Below are 8,838 nucleotides of genomic sequence, written 5' to 3' on the forward strand. Positions count from 1 at the left end.
CCCTTCCTCCTGTGGGATCTCTCTCCCCCATTCCCCTTCCTCCTGTGGGATCTCTCTCCCACATTCCCCTACCTCCTGTGGGATCTCTCTCCCCCATCCCCTTCCTCCTGTGGGATCTCTCTCCCCCGTCCCCCTTCGTCCTGTGGGATCACTCTTCCCCGTCCCCCTTCTTCCTGTGGGATCTCTCTCCACCTTCCTCCTGTGGGATCTCTCTCCCCCATCCCCCTTCCTCCTGTTGGAACTCTCTCCCACATCCCCCTTCCTCCTCTGGGATCTCTCTCCCACATCCCCTTTCCTCCTCTGGGATCTCTCTCCCACATCCCCCTTCTTCCTGTTTGAACTCTCTCCCACATCCCCCCTTCCTCCTGGGGGAACTCTTTCCCACATCCCCATTCCACCTGCGGGATCTCTCTCCCCCCCATCCCCCTTCCTCCTGTGGGATCTCTCTCCCACATCCCCATTCCTCCTGTGGGATCTCTCTCCCACATCCCCCTTCTTCCTGTGGGAACTCTCTCCCACATCCCCCTTCCTCCTGGGGAACTCTCTCCCACATCCCCATTCCACCTGCGGGATCTCTCTCCCCCATCCCCCTTCCTCCTGTGGGATCTCTCTTCCACATCCCCCTTCCTCCTGTGGGATCTCTCTTACACATCCCCCTTCCTCCTGTGGGATCTCTCTTCCGCATCCCCCTTCCTCCTGTGGGATCTCTCTTCACCTTCCTCCTTCATCCTGCGGGATCTCTCTCCCCCATCCCCCTTCCTCCTGTGGGATCTCTCTCCCACATCCCCATTCCTCCTGTGGGATCTCTCTCCCACATCCCCCTTCCTCCTGGGGGAACTCTTTCCCACATCCCCATTCCACCTGCGGGATCTCTCTCCCCCATCCCCCTTCCTCCTGTGGGATCTCTCTCCCACATCCCCATTCCTCCTGTGGGATCTCTCTCCCACATCCCCCTTCTTCCTGTGGGAACTCTCTCCCACATCCCCCTTCCTCCTGGGGGAACTCTCTCCCACATCCCCATTCCACCTGCGGGATCTCTCTCCCCCCATCCCCATTCCACCTGCGGGATCTCTCTCCCCCATCCCCCTTCATCCTGTGGGATCTCTAATCCCCATCTGCCTTCCCCCTGTGTGATCTCTCTTCCCCATCCCGTTTCCCCCTGTGGGATCTACCTTCCCCATCCCGCTTCCTCCCATGGGATCGCTCTAACCATACACCTTGTAGGGCCTCTATTCCCATTCCCCCTACTCCCAGGGGGGTTTCTCTACCCCATCCCCTTACCTTCTGTGGGATCCATTTTCCCCATCCCAAATCCTCCTGCGGGATCTTTGTTCCTATTTCTGCTTCCTCCTGTGGGATCTCTAATCCCCATCTCCCTTCCCCCTATGGGATCTCTCTTCCGCATCCCGCTTCCCCCTGTGGGATCCCTCTTCCCCGTCCCCATTCCTCCTGTGGGTTCTCTCTCCCCCGTCCCCCTTCCTCCTTTGGGATCTCTCTCCCCCGTCCCCCTTCCTCCTGTGGGATCTCTCTCCCTCGTCCCCCTTCCTCCTGTGTGATCTCTCTCCACCATCTCCCTTCCTCCTGTGGGATCTCTCTTCCCTATCCCTTTCCTCCGGGCGGATCCGTCTTCCCCATCCCCCTTCCTGTGTGATCTCTCTCCCCCATCCCCCTTCCTCTGTGGGATATCTCTTCCCCTTCCCCCAACCGCCTGTGGGATCTCTCTTCCCAATCCCTTTCCTCCGGTGGGATCCCTCTTCCCCATTCCCCTTCCTGTGGGATCTCTATCCCCCATCCCCCTTCCTCCTGTGGGATCTCTCTCCCCCGTCCCCGTTGCTCCTGTGGGATCTCTCTTCCTCATCCCCCATCCTCCTGTGGGATCTCTCTCCACCATCCACCATTCCTATTGTGGGATCTCTCTACCCCATACCCCTTCCTCTTGTTGGATCCCCGTTCCTCCTGTGGGATTTCTCTTCCCCATCTCCCTTCCTCCTCTGGGATCTCTCTCCCCCGTTCCCCTTCCTCCTGTGGGATCTCTTTCTCCCGTCCCCCTTCCTCGTGTGGGAGACTTCCTCCTGTGGGAACTCTCTCCCACATCCCCCTTCCTCCTGTGGGATTTCTCTCCCCCATCCCCTTCCTCGTGTGTGATCTTTCTCCCCCGTCACCCTTCCTCCTGTGGGATCTCTCTTCCCCGTCCCCCTTCTTCCTGTGGGATCTCTCTCCACCTTCCTCCTGTGGGATCTCTCTCCCCCTTCCTTCTGTAGGATCTCTCTCCCCCATCCCCTTCCTCCTGTTGGAACTCTCTCCCACATCCCCCTTCCTCCTCTGGGATCTCTCTCTTCCACATCCCCCTTCCTCCTGTGGGATCTCTCTCCCACATCCCCCTTTTTCCTGTGGGAACTCTCTCCCACATCCCCATTCCACCTGCGGGATCTCTCTCCCCCATCCCCCTTCCTCCTGTGGGATCTCTCTTCCACATCCCCCTTCCTCCTGTGGGATCTCTCTTTCACATCCCCCTTCCTCCTGTGGGATCTCTCTCCTCCATCCCCCTTCCACCTGTGGGATCTGTCTTCCACATCCCCCTTCCTCCTGTGGGATCTCTCTTCCCCATCCCCCTTCCTCATGTGGGATCTCTCTTCCACATCCCCCTTCCTCCTGTGGGATCTCTCTTTCACATCCCCCTTCCTCCTGTGGGATCTCTCTCCCACATCCCCCTTCCTCCTGTGGGATCTCTCTCCCACATCCCCCTTCTTCCTGTGGGAACTCTCTCCCACATCCCCCTTCCTCCTGGTGGAACTCTCTCCCACATCCCCATTCCACCTGCGGGATCTCTGTCCTCCATCCCCCTTCCTCCTGTGGGATCTCTCTTCCACATCCCCCTTCCTCCTGTGGGATCTCTCTTCCCCATCCCCCTTCCTCCTGTGGGATCTCTCTTCCACTTCCCCCTTTCTCCTGTAGGTTCTCTCTCCCCCATCCCCTTCCACCAGTGGGATCTCTGTCCCCCATCCCCTTCCTCCTGTTTGATCTGTTTCCCCCATCCCCTTTCCTCCTGTGGGATCTCTCTCCGCCACCCTCCTTCCTCCTGTGGGATCTCTCTTCCCCATCCCACTTCCTACTGTGGGATCTCTCTTCCCCATCCCACTTCCTCCTGTGGGATCTCACTCTCCCATCCCCCTTCCTCCTGTGGGATCTCTCTCCCCCATCCCCCGTCCTCCTGTGTGATCTCTCTTCCCCATCCAACTTCCTTCTGTGGGATCTCTGTCCTCCATCCCCCTTACTCTTGTGGTATCTCTCTTTCCCATCCCCCTTCCTCTTGTGGGATCTCTGTCCCACATCCCCCTTCCTCCTGTGGGATCTCTCTCCCCCACCCCACTTCCTCTTGTGGGATCTCTCTTCCACATCCGCTTCCTTCTGTGTCTTTCCATCCTTTACCTTAGGAGATGTCTCTTCCTCCATCTCCCATCGACATTTCCCGATTCTCAAATCTTCCTCACTGTTTGACTTTCTCCCCTTCACCCCTGCCCTTTCCGATTGTCTCACCTCAGGAACACTTTTCTATCCATCAGGGAATAAGAGAGAATATGTGGAGTTTACAGGGTCACACCGACAGACGAAATTACTGACATTCGGTGAATTCCTTGGAGCTGGGCAGTGAGGGTCATTGACAGTGATGGGAACTACGATTAGTGAATTAATAAAGGGTTTAATGTTCCCTGAAATATCCGAGTGAGAGAAATGCCCCCAGACACACGGTTTTAATCACTATGTTCATCAATTTGTCTGTTTGTGTTTAGACTGAACAATAATAAACTGGGAAATTCAGGAGTGAAACTGGTGTCTGCGGCTCTGAGGAACCCGGAGTGTAAAATACAGACACTGTGGTAAGTACCAGACTGTGGGAGATTGTGTTTACAGTCACTGGGTGTCTGACACTGAACATTAATGCGATCAGTAATTGTGTTACTGATAAACACTGGGGATTTGTACCGTCTCCTGTCTCTCTGTGTCCTTCACCCTCACTCTCTCTCATCTCCAGGCTGAACAGTGTCGGTCTCACAGATTCCGGTGCCGAGGATCTCGCCTCCGCTCTCAGTACAAACCCATCACTGAAGGATCTGGACCTGAGTGAAAACTCTCTGACAGACCGATCTGTCCCCGCTCTCCGCCGCCTCATACAGACCCTCCTTAGTCTGAAGTGGATCCTGTGAGTGTTTGTGTTAATGTTCAATGTGATAAAATATCAGCGGATCCGCGGTTTTTCTGGTGATATTTGTCTGTGAGTGTTGTTGAAACATTAACCCCGGTCTTCTGCTACTGACACTGTTGTGTAATCTGTTTATTTCATCTTTATTCTCCCATCTGTTTCAGGCTGTGGGACAATCGGTTCAGTGAGACCGGGATGAAGGAACTGAGATCTCTGCAGGAACCCAGACCCGGACTGAGAGTGACCGTGTGAACATCCCCGCCCGCGGGGTGGGGACATTTGGCCGACTCCCCGCCCTCACCTTTAACTCCCACCCTCACCTTTATCGGCCGCGCGCCGGGCTGATTCCCAACGGTTTTAACGGAACCAGCTCGGTCCTCGCGTTGTGTGCGTCCCTCGCAGCGGTCCCGCCGTGACGTGTATCCGTCTGTTGTCCGGCGGGGCAGCTTCCGCCGGATGTGCGTGTTCGAGATTCCCCACGTGACTCCCCGGGGAATTAACCGGACAGGAAGAGCCCGGGGTCCGGGTCTTAGTCTGGGACAGCGGTGTCCCGGGGTGGGGGGTATGATCCTGGGAGAGAATCCTTTTGCTCCCTTTGCTGAGGACGGTGCATTCGGCAGCCTGGCCGATATAATGATGTTAAATGGACAAATCCCTCGGCAGTGACCCTGGATCTGCAGCGATCCCGGACACGGCCCTGAAGTGTGATTTTATAATCATCGGTTCACCGATGCAGAGTGACGGTGTGAAACGGGACTGATTATTCAACCGGTCACTCCTTGTCGCCGGTCAGTTATATCGTTTTGATGTCTGACTTAAAAAATATAAATGAAGGTTTCTTATTGCTGTATTGACACTTATGGATAATAAAATTTGCTGTAAATTACCAAAAGATTTGTGATAAAGAAAGAATTATTTCTCATGTAACCATGTAACAATTACAGCACGGGAACAGGCCATCTCGGCCCTTCTAGTCCGTGCTGAACGCTTCCTCTCACCTAGTCCCACCGACCCGCACTCAGCCCATAACACTCCATTCCTTTCCTGTCCATATACCTGTCCAATTTTACTTTAAATTACAATATCGAACCTGCCTTAACCACTTCTACTGGAAGCTCATTCCACACAGCTACCACTCTCTGAGTAAAGAAATTCCCCCTCGAGTTACACTTAAAATTTTGCCCCCTAACTCCCAACTCATGTCCTCTTGTTTGAATCTCCCCTACTCTCAATGGAAAAAGCCTATCCACGTCAACTCCATCTATCCCCCTCGTAATTTTTAATGCCCCTACCAAGTCCCCCCTCAACCTTATACGCTCCAAAGAATAAAGACCTAACTTGCTCAACCTTTCCCTGTAACTTAGGTGCTGAAACCCAGGTGACATTCTAGTAAATCTCCTCGGTACTCTCTCTATTTTGTTGACAGCTTTCCTATAATTCGGTGACCAGAACTGTACACAATACTCCAAATTCGGCCTCACCAATGCCTTGTACAATTTTAACATTACATCCCAACTCCTATACTCAGTGCTCTGATTTATAAAGGCCAGCATACCAAAAGCTTTCTTCACCACCCTATCCACATGAGATTCCACCTTCAGGCAGGTATACACCATTATTCCTAGATCACTCTGTTCTACTGCATTCTTCAATACCCTACCACTTACACTGCATGTCCTATTTTGATTAGTCCTACGAAAATGTAGCTTCTCACACTTATCAGCATTAAACTCCATCTGTCATCGTTCAGCCCACTCTTATAACTGGCCTAAATCTCTCTGCTAGCTTTGAAAACCTACTTCATTATCCACAACGCCACCTACCTTAGTATCATCTGCATAAGGATTTCTATGAGATTTGGTACTATTAGTAAACCCTAATGAAATGTTTTCAAAACAAAAAGTAAAATCCATATTAATGTATTGATCTATAAATTAACAAACATCAACCCAAAATGTTTTAGCACATTCACAGTCCCAAAACAGACGAAATAAACTACAACCAGAAGTCAATAGACAATAGGTGCAGGAGTCGGCCATTCGGCCCTTCGAGCCAGCACCGCCATTAACTGTGATCATGGCTGACCATCCACAATCAGTACCACGTTCCTGCCCTCTCCCCATATCCCTGGGCTCCGCTATCTCTATCGACCTCTCTCTTGAAAGCATCCAGAGACTCGGCCTCCATTGCCTTCTGAGGCAGAGCATTCCACAGATCCACAACTCTCTGGTTGAAAAAGTTTTTCCTCAACTCCGTTCTAAATGGCCTACCCCTTATTCATTAACTGTGGCCTCTGGTTCTGGAATCCCCCAACATCGGGAACGTGTTTCCTGCCTCTAGCGTGTCCAATCCATTAATAATCATTTATGTTTCAATCAGATCCCTTCTCATCCTTCTAAATTCCAGTGTATATAAGCCCAGTCGCTCCAATCTTTCAACATATGACAGTCCCGCCATTCCGGGAATTAACTTTGTGAACCTACGCTGCACTCCCTCGATAGCAAGAATGTCCTTCCTCAAATTTGGAGACCAAAACTGCACACAATACTCCAGGTGGGGTCTCACCAGGGCCCTGTACAACTGCAGAAGGACCTCTTTACTCCTGTACTCAACTCCCCTTGTTATGAAGGCCAACATGCCATTAGCTTTCTTCACTGCCTGCTGTACCTGCATCCTTACTTTCAGTGACTGATGAACAAGGACACCTAGATCTCGTTGTACTTCCCCATTTCCTAACTTGACACCATTCAGATAGTATTCTGCCTTCCTGTTCTTGCCACCAAAGTGGATAACCTCACATTTATCCACATTAAACTGCATCTGCCATGCATCTGCCCACTCACCCAACCTGTCCAAGTCACCCTGCATTCTCCTAACATCCTCCTGACATTTCACACTGCCATCCAGCTTTGTGTCATCTGCAAATTTGCTAATGTTACTTTTAATTCCTCCATCTAAATCATTAATGTATATCGTGAATAGCTGCGGTCCCAGCACCGAGCCTTGCGGAAACCCACTAGTCATTTCAAAGGGAATAGAATATAAAAGCGGACAGATAATGCTGAGCCTTTATAAGACACCAGTCAGTCGCACTTGCAGTATTGTCAACAGTTCTGGGCCCTGCATCTCAGAAAGTATGTGTTGTCGTTGGACAGAGTCCAGAGGAGGTTTGCGAGGATGATTCCGGGAACGAATGGGTTAACATACGAGGAGCGTTTGGCAGCTTTGGGCCTGGACTCACTGGAATTTAGACGAATGCGGGGGGGGAGGGGGGATCTCATTGAAACTACCGAACATTGAAAGGACTGGATAAGGTGGGCATTGGAGATGATGTTCCCTATGGTGGGGGGTATCCAGATCTAGATCTCGTTGTACTTCCCCTTTTCAGCAAGAACGACGAGTCAGCTTACAGAGAGGAGGTGCAGCGGCTAACGGACCGGTGCAGAGCCAACAACCTGTCTCTGAATGTGAACAAAACAAAGGAGATGGTCGTTGACTTCAGGAGGGCACAGAGCGACCAGTCCACGCTTTAAGGAAAAGGGAGGGAAGTTCAAGGGGGATATTAGAGGAAGGTTTTTCACTCAGAGAGCGGTTGGTGCGTGGAATGCACTGCCTGAGTCAGTGGTGGAGGCAGATACACTAGTGAAGTTTAAGAGACTACTAGACTGGTATATGGAGGAATGTAAGGTGGGGGGTTGTATGGGAGGCAGGGTTTGAGGGTCGGCACAACATTGTGGGCCGAAGGGCCTGTAATGTGCTGTAGTGTTCTATGGGTTTCTGGAGCAGCCCCTGTAGAGCTATTCCGGATTGGGATTTGCTCAACGAACCGGAATTGACCAGAGGGCTCAGTAGTTAGAGGGGGTGGTGTCGCTCTGCTGGTTAAGAATGGCATTATATCAGTAGAAAAATGTGACATCGGATCGTAAGATGTTGAACCCTTGTGGGTTGAGTTAGGAAACTGCAAGGAGGAGTATAGGAAACTGATACAGGACTTTGTGATATGGTGCAACTCAAACGACCTGCGTCTCAATATTACCAAGACCAAGGAGATGGTGGTGGACTTTAGGAGACCTAGGCCTCATATGGAGCCAGTGATCATTAATGGAGAATGTGTGGAGCAGGTTAAGACCTACAAGTACCTGGGAGTGCAGTTAGACGAGAAGCTAGACTGGACTGCCAACACAGATGCCTTGTGCAGGAAGGCACAGAGTCGACTGTACTTCCTAAGAAGGTTGGCGTCATTCAATGTCCTTAGTGAGATGCTGAAGATGTTCTATAGGTCAGTTGTTGAGAGCGCCCTCTTCTTTGTGGTGGCGTGTTGGGGAGGCAGCATTAAGAAGAGGGACGCCTCACGTCTTAATAAGCTGGTAAATAAGGCGGGCTCTGTCGTGGGCAAAGTACTGGAGAGTATAACATCGGTAGCTGAGCGAAGGGCGCTGAGTAGGCTACGGTCAATTATGGAAAACCCTGAACATCCTCTACATAGCACCATCCAGAGACAGAGAAGCAGTTTCAGCGACAGGTTGCTATCGATGCAATGCTCCTCAGACAGGATGAAGAGGTCAATACTCCCCAATGCCATTAGGCTTTACAATTCAACCGCCAGGAGTAAGATATGTTAAAGTGCCGGGGTTGAT

At 51.7% G+C, this 8,838-nt stretch overlaps 1 protein-coding gene and 1 long non-coding RNA gene across 2 annotated transcripts in view; both read left to right on the forward strand.

Moving 5' to 3' along the window:
- The window catches only part of LOC140722508 (NACHT, LRR and PYD domains-containing protein 3-like), an 863,879-nt gene that overhangs the window by 164,316 nt on the left and 690,725 nt on the right, over positions 1 to 8,838 (forward strand). The window lies entirely within an intron of this gene.
- On the forward strand, positions 3,505 to 5,073 carry LOC140722486 (uncharacterized). The gene is made up of 3 exons (XR_012097633.1): positions 3,505 to 3,878; positions 4,034 to 4,201; positions 4,366 to 5,073. It is a non-coding gene; the product is annotated as an uncharacterized lncRNA (long non-coding RNA).

This window comes from Hemitrygon akajei, unplaced genomic scaffold (genome assembly GCF_048418815.1).
Source record: "Hemitrygon akajei unplaced genomic scaffold, sHemAka1.3 Scf000078, whole genome shotgun sequence".
Taxonomy (NCBI): Eukaryota; Metazoa; Chordata; class Chondrichthyes; order Myliobatiformes; family Dasyatidae; genus Hemitrygon; species Hemitrygon akajei.